This window comes from Macrotis lagotis, chromosome 4, assembly GCF_037893015.1.
Source record: "Macrotis lagotis isolate mMagLag1 chromosome 4, bilby.v1.9.chrom.fasta, whole genome shotgun sequence".
NCBI lineage: Eukaryota > Metazoa > Chordata > Mammalia > Peramelemorphia > Peramelidae > Macrotis > Macrotis lagotis.
In genome coordinates, this window is record NC_133661.1 from 270,272,450 (window position 1) to 270,284,968 (window position 12,519).

The 12,519-nt window shown below is 35.2% G+C and overlaps 2 protein-coding genes across 2 annotated transcripts in view; both read right to left on the minus strand.

Annotated features, from left to right (window-relative positions):
- NIN (ninein) overlaps positions 1 to 12,519 on the minus strand; it is a 422,635-nt gene that overhangs the window by 98,175 nt on the left and 311,941 nt on the right.
- LOC141522510 (ninein-like) overlaps positions 1 to 12,519 on the minus strand; it is a 102,542-nt gene that overhangs the window by 27,290 nt on the left and 62,733 nt on the right. The gene's annotated exons all lie outside the window — the stretch shown is intronic.

A 12,519-nucleotide genomic window follows, 5' to 3' on the forward strand; every position in this document is an offset into this window, starting at 1 on the left:
AGAAAGTAGCAAAAGGATACAAGGTCAAGTGGCCTGAAAAGGTCTACCACGGAAGCCAGCTGTAGCTTATCATAGGGACACTATTATCTCCAGACCATGCATCTCTCTGTCACATTAAACAGCTGTTTGACCAACTGAGATTATTCTACAACTGGATGTGGGTGGATCATGCACAGAAGGGAGCCTCCATAAAGAAGGGAAAGATTTTGAGATTGGAATACACTATTTGAATAGATCCACAGGGTGAGACAGAAGAGCAGATGTCCAAGGCATTTAATAATTCAGAGAATCCAGCTTGGAATCTATGTTAACATCTGCAAGCCTGGACCATGCACTTTCCACAGCCTTATTCTATACAAATTTAGCAACCTATCCTGCCCTACCATCTGCTTCCGCCTGTCAGACTTTTGTGTTCTTTCAGGATATATTGCTAATTAAAATCAGTACTGGGGCACAGAGTGGGGCTATTCTCCTTTTGTATTAAGTTCTTGAGTTGATATTTAGCATTACTGTTTCAATCATAAATTTTTAATGAAAGAGAGAATACAAAGAAGGTATTTCTAAGGAGAAAATTTTGCATAGTTGGAAAAGAAAAATATTTACTGATATAAGAAATAAGAAAAAGATGCCCTAAACAGGACCATTCTCTTCTTTCTCACAATACTACCTTATAAGTGCAATGGTACATAAAATATAAACCTGAGTTCAAATTCTCCTTCAAACATTGACTTCAAATCCAATCTAAGTCAAGGTCCTCTGGGTGATCAGGGAAAAATTGCTTAATTTTTGGTGCCTCAGTTTCAAGATTTATAAATACAATCTTTATTACAACAGAGTTGCTAGGGAAATACTCTGTAAACTTTATGTAATACTTTGCAAGATAAATAAAAATCACTTAAAATTACAATGATTTTTTAAAAGAAAAAATTTAAGATCAATATTTACAAATAGAATTTTATCAGACATTTAAATTTCATAAGACATTCTTTAACAGATAATTATTTGTAAATACTTATTATGCATCTATGTCAGATACTCACAGCATATGGTCATCAAATGTGCCAAATGAATTATTAATATTTCACTGAGAATACAATACATTTTGAAAAGATAAGTTCATTTTCACTACTAACTTTGAAAATAATCTGCCTCAGTTCTACAGCCCATCTTATCATTGTGATGCAGGGAAAAGAGGAAGGGAATTATGAATGTAGAAATTGGGTAGAGATATAAATTGACTACCACCTACTCTTGAGATATAAATTGACTAGAAGTAGAGAATTATAATTGTAACAGAAACAATTTGTTAAAGGCTGCTCAAATTGGATGGAGATCCTTATTACCATTGATTCATTTTTTTAATATAAAATTTGTATCCTGATCTCCTTAGGCTTTACCCTCTACTTAATTCCAAGTCCAATAGAGGGAAAGAGAGTTCACCTTTTGTCCTGTGGATGAAAGGAAGACATAAAAATCTGAGATGGACTCCAGCTCAGGGCCCGCAGTCTTTTCTACCAACCTGTGGCCCAGCCAAGGCCTCTTGGCTGTTTCTCTCTCTCTCTCTCTCTCTCTCTCTCTCTCTCTCTCTCTCTCTCTCTCTCTCTCTCTCTCTCTCCCAATTCCTTTTATGTATTGTAATTTCTTTTAATACATTTTTGTTTCATTTCCACTCTTGCTTTTACAAGTCTGAATAATAATTCCTCATAGCCAGAACCAAACTCAAGTAGCCAGCAGCTACAAAATGGTGAGCCAGCTAGGATACTCTGCCCAGACTGGGAAATTGGATAGAGCTCCATAGGTGAGAAGCAAAAGCAACACCCCTTTTTTTAAGAGCCTAGATTTTTATAAACGTAAGAAAATTATTGGACCTCTAGCCCTCCTTTTGTGTTTCCTTTTTTCTGGAAAATGGAAAAAGGGTGAGTTTTGTACGGAGTCAGCTAAGCTGATCCCATGTGTTATTGTGCAGTAGGTCTGGTGTGGGCCCTGTTTTCAGACTGACCAGAGAAAAGGCGGTTTTGAGGTGTGTTTGGTTTATACCCCACTGTGGAGTGAGGGTTGTTAAGGAAGGATGTTTGGTGTATGTCCAGTTGACATGTTTGCCTACCTATAAATTGATGGAGAATTAAAATATGGGGGAAAACTTGGTACCAATACTCCTCCCCCAGCTGTGTGCTTGTTCCTTGGAAGGAATTAGATTTGACAAATCCTGGAAATTATCTTTGGGTGGAACTCTTTTTCTCTCTTTCTCTGTTACTCCCCACCCTCAGCAGAGGGAGAAAAACTTATTTTAGCCCCATTGTTTAAGGGAATACCCATGTCTTCTTCCTGGTTTGGGGAGGGGGGAGGGTTGGGCCAGGACCACGTTTTCCTTAGACTTCACATGTTTATCAATTCCAAGCCCTATTCAGCCTGGCTGAGAAAGTCCCACCCTTGGGAGGGGGAAGGGAAATGGGCAGATTGATTGGGAAGCCTTGTGATCAATTAGTTAAGGGGGAAAAAAGGGGGAAGACTTTTTCTGGGACTAGGAAATTCAGATTTCATCTTTTAATTAAGCCTGTGCTAATAACTAATATTTCTGTAATAGAGTAACTGTGTTTGAACTTTATAAAGTTACTTAAGAATGCATTCAATTTTAACTATTGATTGGCTATTTCAAGATCTTAATGAATATATACATATATATTTATATACATATACTTCTACATATATATGAGGTTCCTCAAGAAATTCTGATTGATTCTGAAAGTCATTCTTTTTAATTGGTCTTAATTAGTACATTCAAAAAATAATATAAATATTTGTGTATATGTGTGTACATGTGTATTTAAACATCAATGGGACGTTTTCACATCTCTCTTGGCCTGGAGTGGTGGGAAAATGTTTCTATATTCTGAGATCTGGTACCAGTCAGGGTATCCAATAATCTCACCTTTGGCAAATCTGAAATCTTTGTACAAAAGAGTTTTGTCTGTGTTTAAATTCCTGTGTGTGTGTGTGTGTGTGTGTGATTCAGTTCTGAAATAGTTACAGTTACAGTTACCTAACTTAAATGTTACTCCTTTTACTTTGGGTTTTGAATTTGGTAGCTTGACAGGGTCTAATTTTAAGGAATTAATGAAGTTGGGATCTGAGCCCATCTGCTTATACCATTTGAAAGTTTGTAAGTGGCAAAGTATGAAATGATGTCAGCTGTGAGCTAAGTTTTCGTTAACCTAATATTGATTGAAGGCTGTATTCAACTTAGGTTAATGGAGACTTTAAGGTTTAGTAAATATAAGCTCCTTGCCCTCAAAAGGCTTTGAAAAGAGGGCGGGAAGGCCTTTGTTAGGAAAAGGTCACCACCTTGTGTTTAAAGAAAAAAGAAACTAGAAGAGAGTAATTTAGTTACCTAAGAATCCTAACAAGTCTTGAGAATTTATATGCATTATTAAGAAGAAAAATATAATTGGGATAAATTGTATGTCAAGGAATTTGGGAATATTGAATCATTTACAATTTACTGATTTCTTTTGGGAAAGAGAAATATTGTACTAAATTTTGTAATCTGATTTGTTCTGATGTTAAATCAATATTGATAATTGTGTCTTTTGTTGGTAAAGGAAGACAGTTTGTAATCTTTGTTTCATCATCTATCATCACATGTTTATGGAAGGGAATATATATGTATATTTATTTATCATGTGATATTCTTTTGTAACTTCAAAGAAATCATATTTACAGTGTTTGATTCTCTTGTGAACATGTAAGGTATTTGAATACTGTAATGTTAAAGCCTGGAATTAATAAGTGATTGTTTTGAAGGGATGGTAAGAGAAATATCACAAATTATGGCCCCCTTCTGGGATACACATGTGGATTCATGCATAATATAATGGAAATATTATTTTGTAAAATGTAATGACTCATGTTAATTGACTTGAATGCCTGGTTGTTTTTACTATTGTTTTGTTGCATTGGAATCAATAACACGTTAGACATTTAAAGTTACCTAAGATATTCTAATGGTTTTAAAGAATTCTGAAAGTAATTTGTATTTTTGAAGATGGCTAGTAGTTAAAAGTTTATGTATAGAAGTTTCTAGCTATATATATTATATATATATATATATATATATATATATATATATAAACTGGAACTAAACTGTGGCTATTTGCTTTTAGGGAAAAGCACCTATGTTAACAGGAGGAAGATAAAATAATGATGATGATCTGAGATTTCTCTGTGGCAATCTCTAGCCAATTGTTATGTGAGAAGTATGGAGATGATGGGCAATCTCCTAGCCAGAAGGAGATAATTACTTACTTTAAACATTTTATAAAAAAATATGAATTAGGATTATTGTGTTTTTACATTTCAAAATCTGTTTATTGCATTTCATTTACACACTGTCCTTAGTACATGAACAACAATGGAATTATGATTTTTTTTCCCCTGGATCTCTTGTATCAGTTACAGCCTGACACACTCTTGGTTCTCCTTAGTGCTCAAGTCATCTGAAGCCCTGGTTAAAGGTAATTGCTATATTACAATGTAGTGATAATTGATCTGCCTGACATCAGGTATGATAAAATAGAAAGTCATTATGCCAATGAAGCCATTTAGCCTTATGGGGTTTGATATTAAATGTTGCAAATAGAGTGAGTGACCTTTGAAAGAGTGACCCAAGGGCGGCTAGGTGGCTCAGTGAATAGAGCATCGGCCCTGGAGTTAGGAGTACCTGAGTTCAAATCCAGCCTCAGACACTTAACAATTACCTAGCTGTGTGGCCTTGGGTAAGCCGCTTAACCCCATTTGCCTTGAAAAATCCTTAAAAAAAAAAAAAAAAAACAACCCAAGTCTAAACTAGGGTAGGATTCTCTTAAAAGTTCCCTCATCTGGCTCATTGAAAAGGATTGTCTCTATATGACTTCAGAAAGGAACATGTCTCATGTCCCTCTCTGCTTTGTAATTAGGAAATTGCCATGATCATTCTAGGTACATCATAATTAAGTATGAGAGTGAGCCAGTGGATCAGGATAATGCCTATTGGTATATTTTTTAACTGTTTTAAAGAGAGATCCATTCTTCAACTGGAATTTGTGTTCATTGTAAACATGGCCAAAGCAAAAACAGAAGATTTTGTTGCAAATTACTTTTTGGACATGTGCAGTTTTAAAATACTTTTTCAGTACATTTGTTTATACTATTTTTGAACTTTTGTTTGCAACTTATGTGGCATCCATCAACAAATCTGTGTTATATTGGAACTCATATTCTTATAAAAGGTATTATTTTGATACTGGCTTAGGATCATACAGTATAATTCTTGGCCCTTATTTTTCCTAATTATTGGATCTCTGTTAAATAGCCTTCTCTGTTACATCAACTTGCTTGCATCAACTTTTTTCCCTTGTTTGTTTCTCTTAGCTGTATAGCTCCAAGACAGCCTCTACAGGATGCCAACCAGCTGTGCCAGCCAATCATTCTCTGGACCCTGCCTCAATGAAGGCCTTGCTGTAATATATTCATCTCCAAATGGACTCTGAAAGGCCCAGTCTGGGACTGAATAATTTTGAGGTGGCAAATGAGGCAGGAGAAAGATGAAGGGAATTGTGAATGTAAATTGACTACCACCTACTCTTAAGATGTAAATTGACTAGAAGTAGAGAATTATAATTATAACCAAAACAATTTGTTAAAGGCTACTCAGATTGGGTGGAGATCCCTATTACCATTGATTCATTGTTTAATGTAAAATTTGTATCCTGATCTCCTTAGGCTTTACCCTCTACCTAATTCCAAGTACAGTAGAGGGGAAGGGAGTTGATCTTTTGCCCTCTGGATGAGAGGCAAGACATAAAAACTTGAGTTGGACTCCAGCTCAGGACCACCAGTGTTCTCTGACCTGTGGCCCAGCCAAGGCTGCTTGGCTGTTCTTTTATCTCTCTCTCTCTCTCCCTAGGCCTTCCTATGTCTTGTAACCTTTTTAATAAATTTTTGTTTTATTTCTACCCTTGCTTTCCCAAGTCTGAATAATGATTCCTTATAGCCAGAACCAAACTCAAGTAGCCAGTGGCTACTATTGGAACCATGAGAAAAGTTGCTCCGTTGAAGGTTTAGCTTTAATGGAATGTAGAACTTGCATTTTTAATCTATAAAAGTAAATTATGTCAATGAATGCTATTAGACGTTTTTAAACCTCTCATCCTTCTCACTTGTGACATCTAAGCTATTGCTATATTGTCTCTACAGCTTTGAATGTTACCAGTTTGGGAGAAATAAAGCTAAAAAAAAAGACTCAAAATTTGAAGACTTTCATCCTACCTCTGACTGATAATTATTTGTGGTTGATTAAATATATTTCTACTTTCATAGCAAAATACAATTAGCTCAGGCTTATTTTTTATTAACAAAAAATGATTTAGAATTTCACTAATAAAATTAGTAAAATTTTTTATACTTTCTGCACATCCAAAGAAACTTTGTGAGTTGCAGGAACCCCCCCCCCTCAAAAGTCATGCAATCACTTCATCTGGCATCTGGCATGGAAATATTTCCTGCTTATCAGGGCTCAAGTTTGTGCTTTGCTGTCATGGTCTATCTATTTATTACTTTCTTGGTGTTCAATTTATTGGTTCTCTTTTTTGACTCAAGAATTCTGTCAAAGAGAAGGAATTATTTGAACATAGAAACAACTAATGAGCAGAATAGGACTTAGCTAGTAAAACCAACAAAAGTTACTATTGAAGTATCTTATATTTTTAATTTTTAAGTTATAAAAACTCAGTGTCTCCTCAACTGCATTTATGGATTTAAATATTTTTGGAAGAATTTTTATTTGAACTATGCCATTAAAATTATAAAAGAAGTATTAAGGAAGGATAGTCGTGTTTTAGGACATAGAAGAACCAAGATCTACCAACACCTCAGCAGTGCTTAGAAATGCATCATTCTAGAAAGAAATTATTCCCCCTCCCCTTTCTCAGGCATAATCAAGGGGATATGGTAGTCTTAAAGACAAGCTGAGGGAAGCATGGCATTGTATGTTGAATTCAGTGTCCCTGAAGCCTGATAAACAAATCCCACAGACCATGGCCATAGGAAACAATATGGGGTACTCCAGATAGACTGAGACTGCAAGAAACCAGATCCACAGAACTGCCTCCAATTACTCCAGGTGGGGTCTAGAACAGCAATGGAACCTGACTCTTAGAGAAAGGTCCTAGGCAATATCCAGCTGGAGCAGTCCCATAACCCCATATCAGGACCTCACAGGGTTGTAGATCTTGAACCTGGCAACAAGAGATAGAGTCCCAGCCAGATCTTGGGAATAGGGATACTCCAGAGCCATATGGCAAAAGAGAGACCCCAGACACAGCAAAACAATCAGAGTAATTTGGAATAACTTGAAAGAGGTGGGCTATTCTGGCCCTCCATACTCATGACTAAATAGGCCATACACCTAATCATTTCAGTTATGGGACGTAATCAAATTAAAGGATCCCCAACCTTGAAAATAAGGCAAATGAGATAAACTTCAGAACTACCACTAGGAAAGACCTTAATTTGAAAGCTATCCTTATGATAAACCTCAAAGAGGATAATAACCATACAATTCAATTCAATAAACATTTTAAAGCATATATATATATATATGTATATATATCTATACCAGACACTGTGCTAGACAATGGGATATAGGCAATGCCCTGTCTCAAAAGGCTTTCACTCTAATAATATACAAGAAGATAAACACAGAGGAAAAACATCTTGGTCACAGTGACTGAAGAACTACCAGAAATAAATTAAGCAAAAAGTACAGAATGAACAAGCAATGGAGAAAAATAATGGCAAGAAAAATTAATACCTTAGAAATGAATGGTGGGAAAACTTAATGCCCTAAAAATCAGAATGGGTCAAACAGAAAAAAATGACTCAAATAAGAAAATAAAAGAAATATCTTTAAAAGATTGATTGAGAAAATAGAAAAATGAAAAAATTAAATAAAAAATGAACTTGGAAAATAAAGGAAAATAAATTAAGAAGAAGAGTTTAGTTAAGAACTACTGGATTATCTAAAAATCATGATTTAGAAAACTGAAATACATTTTTCCCAGAAATTAAAAATTAAAATTTCCCAGATCTTAGTGAAAATATAAAGAATAGAAAGAATTCACAAAAACTGTCCTGGGGAAAAACCCTATAATGAAAACTCTCAAGAATATAATAGTAAGGGGGGCGGCTAGGTGGCACAGTGGATAGAGCATGGGCCCTGGAGTCAGGAGTACCTGAGTTCAAATCCAGCCTCAGACACTTAATAATTACCTAGCTGTGTGGCCTTGAGCAACCACTTAACCCCATTGCCTTGCAAAAACTTTAAAAAAAAAGAATATCATAGTAAGAATCCAGATGCTCCAAGTCAAACGAAGAAAAAATTAAGGAACACAAAAGACTTAACAGGTGCCATATTAAAAAAAGAGGAGAGTAGGAAATACAATAAAGGCAAGAGATAAAGGCAAGGAGAACCCCCTCAAATCAAATTTAATCCTACAGGGGAAAAATATGAATTTATTATAGGTAGGCCATGCCAATATCATGCAACTTATAATATTACTTATTACTTAAATTATGCAGTATAATATCAATCACAGAGAAGTTAGGTGGCACAACAGATAGAGCACTGACTCAACTTCACAAGTTCAAATCTGGCCTTAGACACTTACTAGTTGTGTGATATGGGTAAGGGCACTTAAACCCTTGCTTCGGTTTGTTTCAGTTCTTTATCTGTAAAATGGGCTGGAGAAGGAAATGGCAAACCACTCCAGTATCTTATTCAAGAAAACTCCAAAATAGAGTCATGAAGAATTGTATATGACTGACATGGCTGAAATACTGAACATAAAAAATCAACCTACCATGAGAATACATTACAGAGCAAGAAATCAATGAGATCAACAATCTCAAGAAAAAAATATTTTTTGGTTTTGCAAGGCAATGAGGTTAAGAGACTTGCCCAAGGTCAAGCAGCTAGGTAATTATTAATGCTCTATCCACCTAGCCACCCCAATCACAAAGAAATTTAAGAGAAAAAGTAAAAGTAAGATGAAAGGGGGTTTAGAAGTCCTGGAAGTAGGGGGAGGGTAGGTGGCGCAGTGGACAGAGCACCAGCCCAGGAGTCAAGAGTACCTGAGTTCGAATTCGACCTCAGACACCTAATAATTACCTAGCTGTGTGGCCTTGGGCAAGCCACTTAACCCCACTGCCTTGCAAAAAAAAAAAAAAAAAGTACCAGAAACTCAAACTAAAATTAAAAGCAGTAATCATCAAAACAATTTGTTACTAATTAAGAATACTCAGAACTACAATTAAAGTGACTCTGAGATTCAATCTCCCACCATCAGATTGGCAAAACTGACAAAAAAGGCAAATGATAAATATTGGAGAGACTTCTGGAAAATGAATTAGTGGAGCTATTCTGGAAAGCAATTTAAAACTCTGCTCTGTTCTAGGCCTATATTCCCAAGATATAAAAGAAAGAGGAAAAGTATTCTATGTACAAAAATATATATAGCAGTTCTTTTTTGTGGGTAACTGGAAACTAAGAGGGGTGCCTAACTATGGTTCTTATTCATCCTCCATTCGCAAAGAGGACCAATACCATCACAAGGGTGATGTCTTAGAGAGTAGTTGATCAAGTCATGGTATGTGTTTGGGATTAAATAATATGATTCCATAAGAAATGATAAAAAGGAATGACTTCATAGAAACCTGGGAATACTTGGATGAAAAATGAAGTAAGCAGAGCCAGGAGAACAATTTTATAACTATGAGTTGTTTGTTGGGTCATTTTTCAGTCATATTGAACTCTCCAAAACCTCATTTGGGCAAAAAATATTAAAATGATTTACTGTTTTCTTCACTAACTCATCTTATAGATGAGGAACTAAGGCAAATAGCTTTAAGTGATTTTCCCAGGGTTACACAGCTACTAACTGACTGAGGCCTGATTTGAATTCATACAGATGAATCTTTTTAAGTCCAGGGAAAGTACTCTATCCTAGGCTAGTTCCTAGCTAGGACCACCTAGCTAATTTTAAGAGTTGTTGCTCATTGTTTCAGTTGTGTCCAATCCTCATGACCCTATTTGGGGTCTTCTTGACAAAGATACTGGAGTGGTTTGCCATTTCCTTCTTCAGCTCATTTTACAAGATGAGGAAACTGAAGCAAACAGGATTAAGTGACTTAGCCAGGGTCACACAACTAGTAATTGTCTGAGGCTGGATGTGAACTCATGAAGATGAGTCTTCCTGACTCCAAACCTGGCACTATCTACTGTGCCTCTTAGCTAGCCTCAGGAAATGTTTGTAATGTAAAAACAAAACAGATCCATAAAAATGAAAACAAAAAATGAATAAAAGAACAATTTATATAAAACATCAACAATGTAAGAGGAATAACTTTTGATAAACTAGTTTTATAAGACTTAAGATCTCTGATCTTGATTCCAGAATAATGATTATGGTTACAGAATGAAGTATATATTTTTTATACATGGTCAATGTGGTGATTTGTTTTGCTTTATCATGCATATTTGTTATAATGTTATATTTGTTTTGCTTTATCATGCATATTTGTTATAATGTTATATTTGTTTTGTTTTATAGTGGAAAGATAAGATAGAAGAAAATAAATGCCTATAAATTGAAATAACCTTTTTTTTAAGTTGTAAAAAAGTATATTTAGGCTTTATATCAAGACAAATTTTCTATCAATTAGAGCTGTCCAACAGCATAAAATGTAGCTCTGGAAAGTAATGGATTTTCCCTCAATACTGATCTTCAGGCTGGGGCTATATAATTATTTACTGGGCATGTCATTGTACAGATATGGGGTGGCCTGGCACTAGAGAGTTTATATTCCAATTCTGTAATTTTGTGTGAATCTGTACATTGTTTAGCCAGAAACACACACAAAACACGCATGCATGCACACAAAACACTCACACACATAGACAACCAGAACAATGTCCTTTATCTGACTTTTGGATCAGTAAAATTGCAACTGATTTTTATATTCAGAGACTAACATTCACAGTTCTACTGATGACTGCAGATATATAGGAGTTATGGAGAGAATGGACTTAAAAGCATCTGGGAACAGTTAAGAATTAATATCCAAGCTTTCAGCAGAAGCCAAAGAAAGCTTTTATAAATTATCAAAATCATATATATAAATGCAGCCTCTTAAGAATCAAGGAGTAAGAGTTTGCCCAGGCTAAGTTTTTCATCTCTCATCTTTAGTTACACATGCAATTTAGTTTCATTAGAAATTGGAGGAAAAGAACAAGGTTAATGAATGTCTGCGTTCTGTATCCAATTGCAGTGGAAGACCTTTGAGAGGATATTAGAAGTCATAGTAACAACAAAAGGAAATCTTTCAATTTCCTAGCACAAAAAATCTGTTATTTCCTCCACATCTGCAGAAAATTTCAATACAATAATACCTTTTCCCCTTCTTCAGATGATCAAACAACCAGAAGGCCCCTGAGTACTTCAAAAATCCCATGAACATGAACAACAAGGAAAATATTAAAGAACTGCAGAAGATAACAAAGGTATGAAATAATTGTGAATTTGCTAACCAGAAGCAGTTGTTTATATTGGAAGGAATGGTTATGAGAATATGAAAAATGTGGGAGGACCAGAAACGAAAAAAAAAGGAGAGAAATTTAAAAAAAAAAAAAGAAAAAGAAGAAAGGTAAAAGACTGTCAACTAGATAATGGAGAAACAAGAAGCATACTCAAAGACAATGACATGAAAAAATATAGAACAATTTTTATGACATGAACCTTGAGGTTAAAAAGCACACACACAAAATCATCATATACCACCACCACCCCATCAAAGTTGAAAGGCAATTTTCCTTTCTAAGTTTGATCTGATATTAGTATTTAAAATATTTTGCCACTTTAGGCAGACAGATGTTTGCCATAAATGTTACAAAATTTTACACTGTTCCACTTTCAATTATTTTCTATGATCTAGACTGGTCCCATGTGATAAGTACAGAAAGAATAAAGGACATTTCACTTCTTCATTTCTCAGATAGAATATAATGTATGAAGTGAGATGGAAGGGGGAGAGAAGATTTTTGTATGTGATGAGACCATTTAATTAAAAATCTAAAAAGAGTCTGGGTATCAATAACTTAGTAGAGAAATGGTACAATTTCCAGGCATCTAGTGGCTCAGTAAATAGAGCACTGGACCTGGAGTCAGGAATCCAAGAGTTCAAATTCAGCCTCAGACACTCTACTTGTCTGCCCTCATCAAATCACTTAACCTCTCACTGGCTGATATAAATGGCCTCACTGGATCCACTAAAGAATGAAATGGCAAACCACTCCAGTGTCTTTGCCTAGAAAACCTCAAATGGGACCACAAAGGGGCAGACATGACAGAAATAACCAAGCAACAAATTATAATTTCAAGAGTTCTCATTGTTTAACATCTGAACAAGAACCAAAGACTACCACTGTTT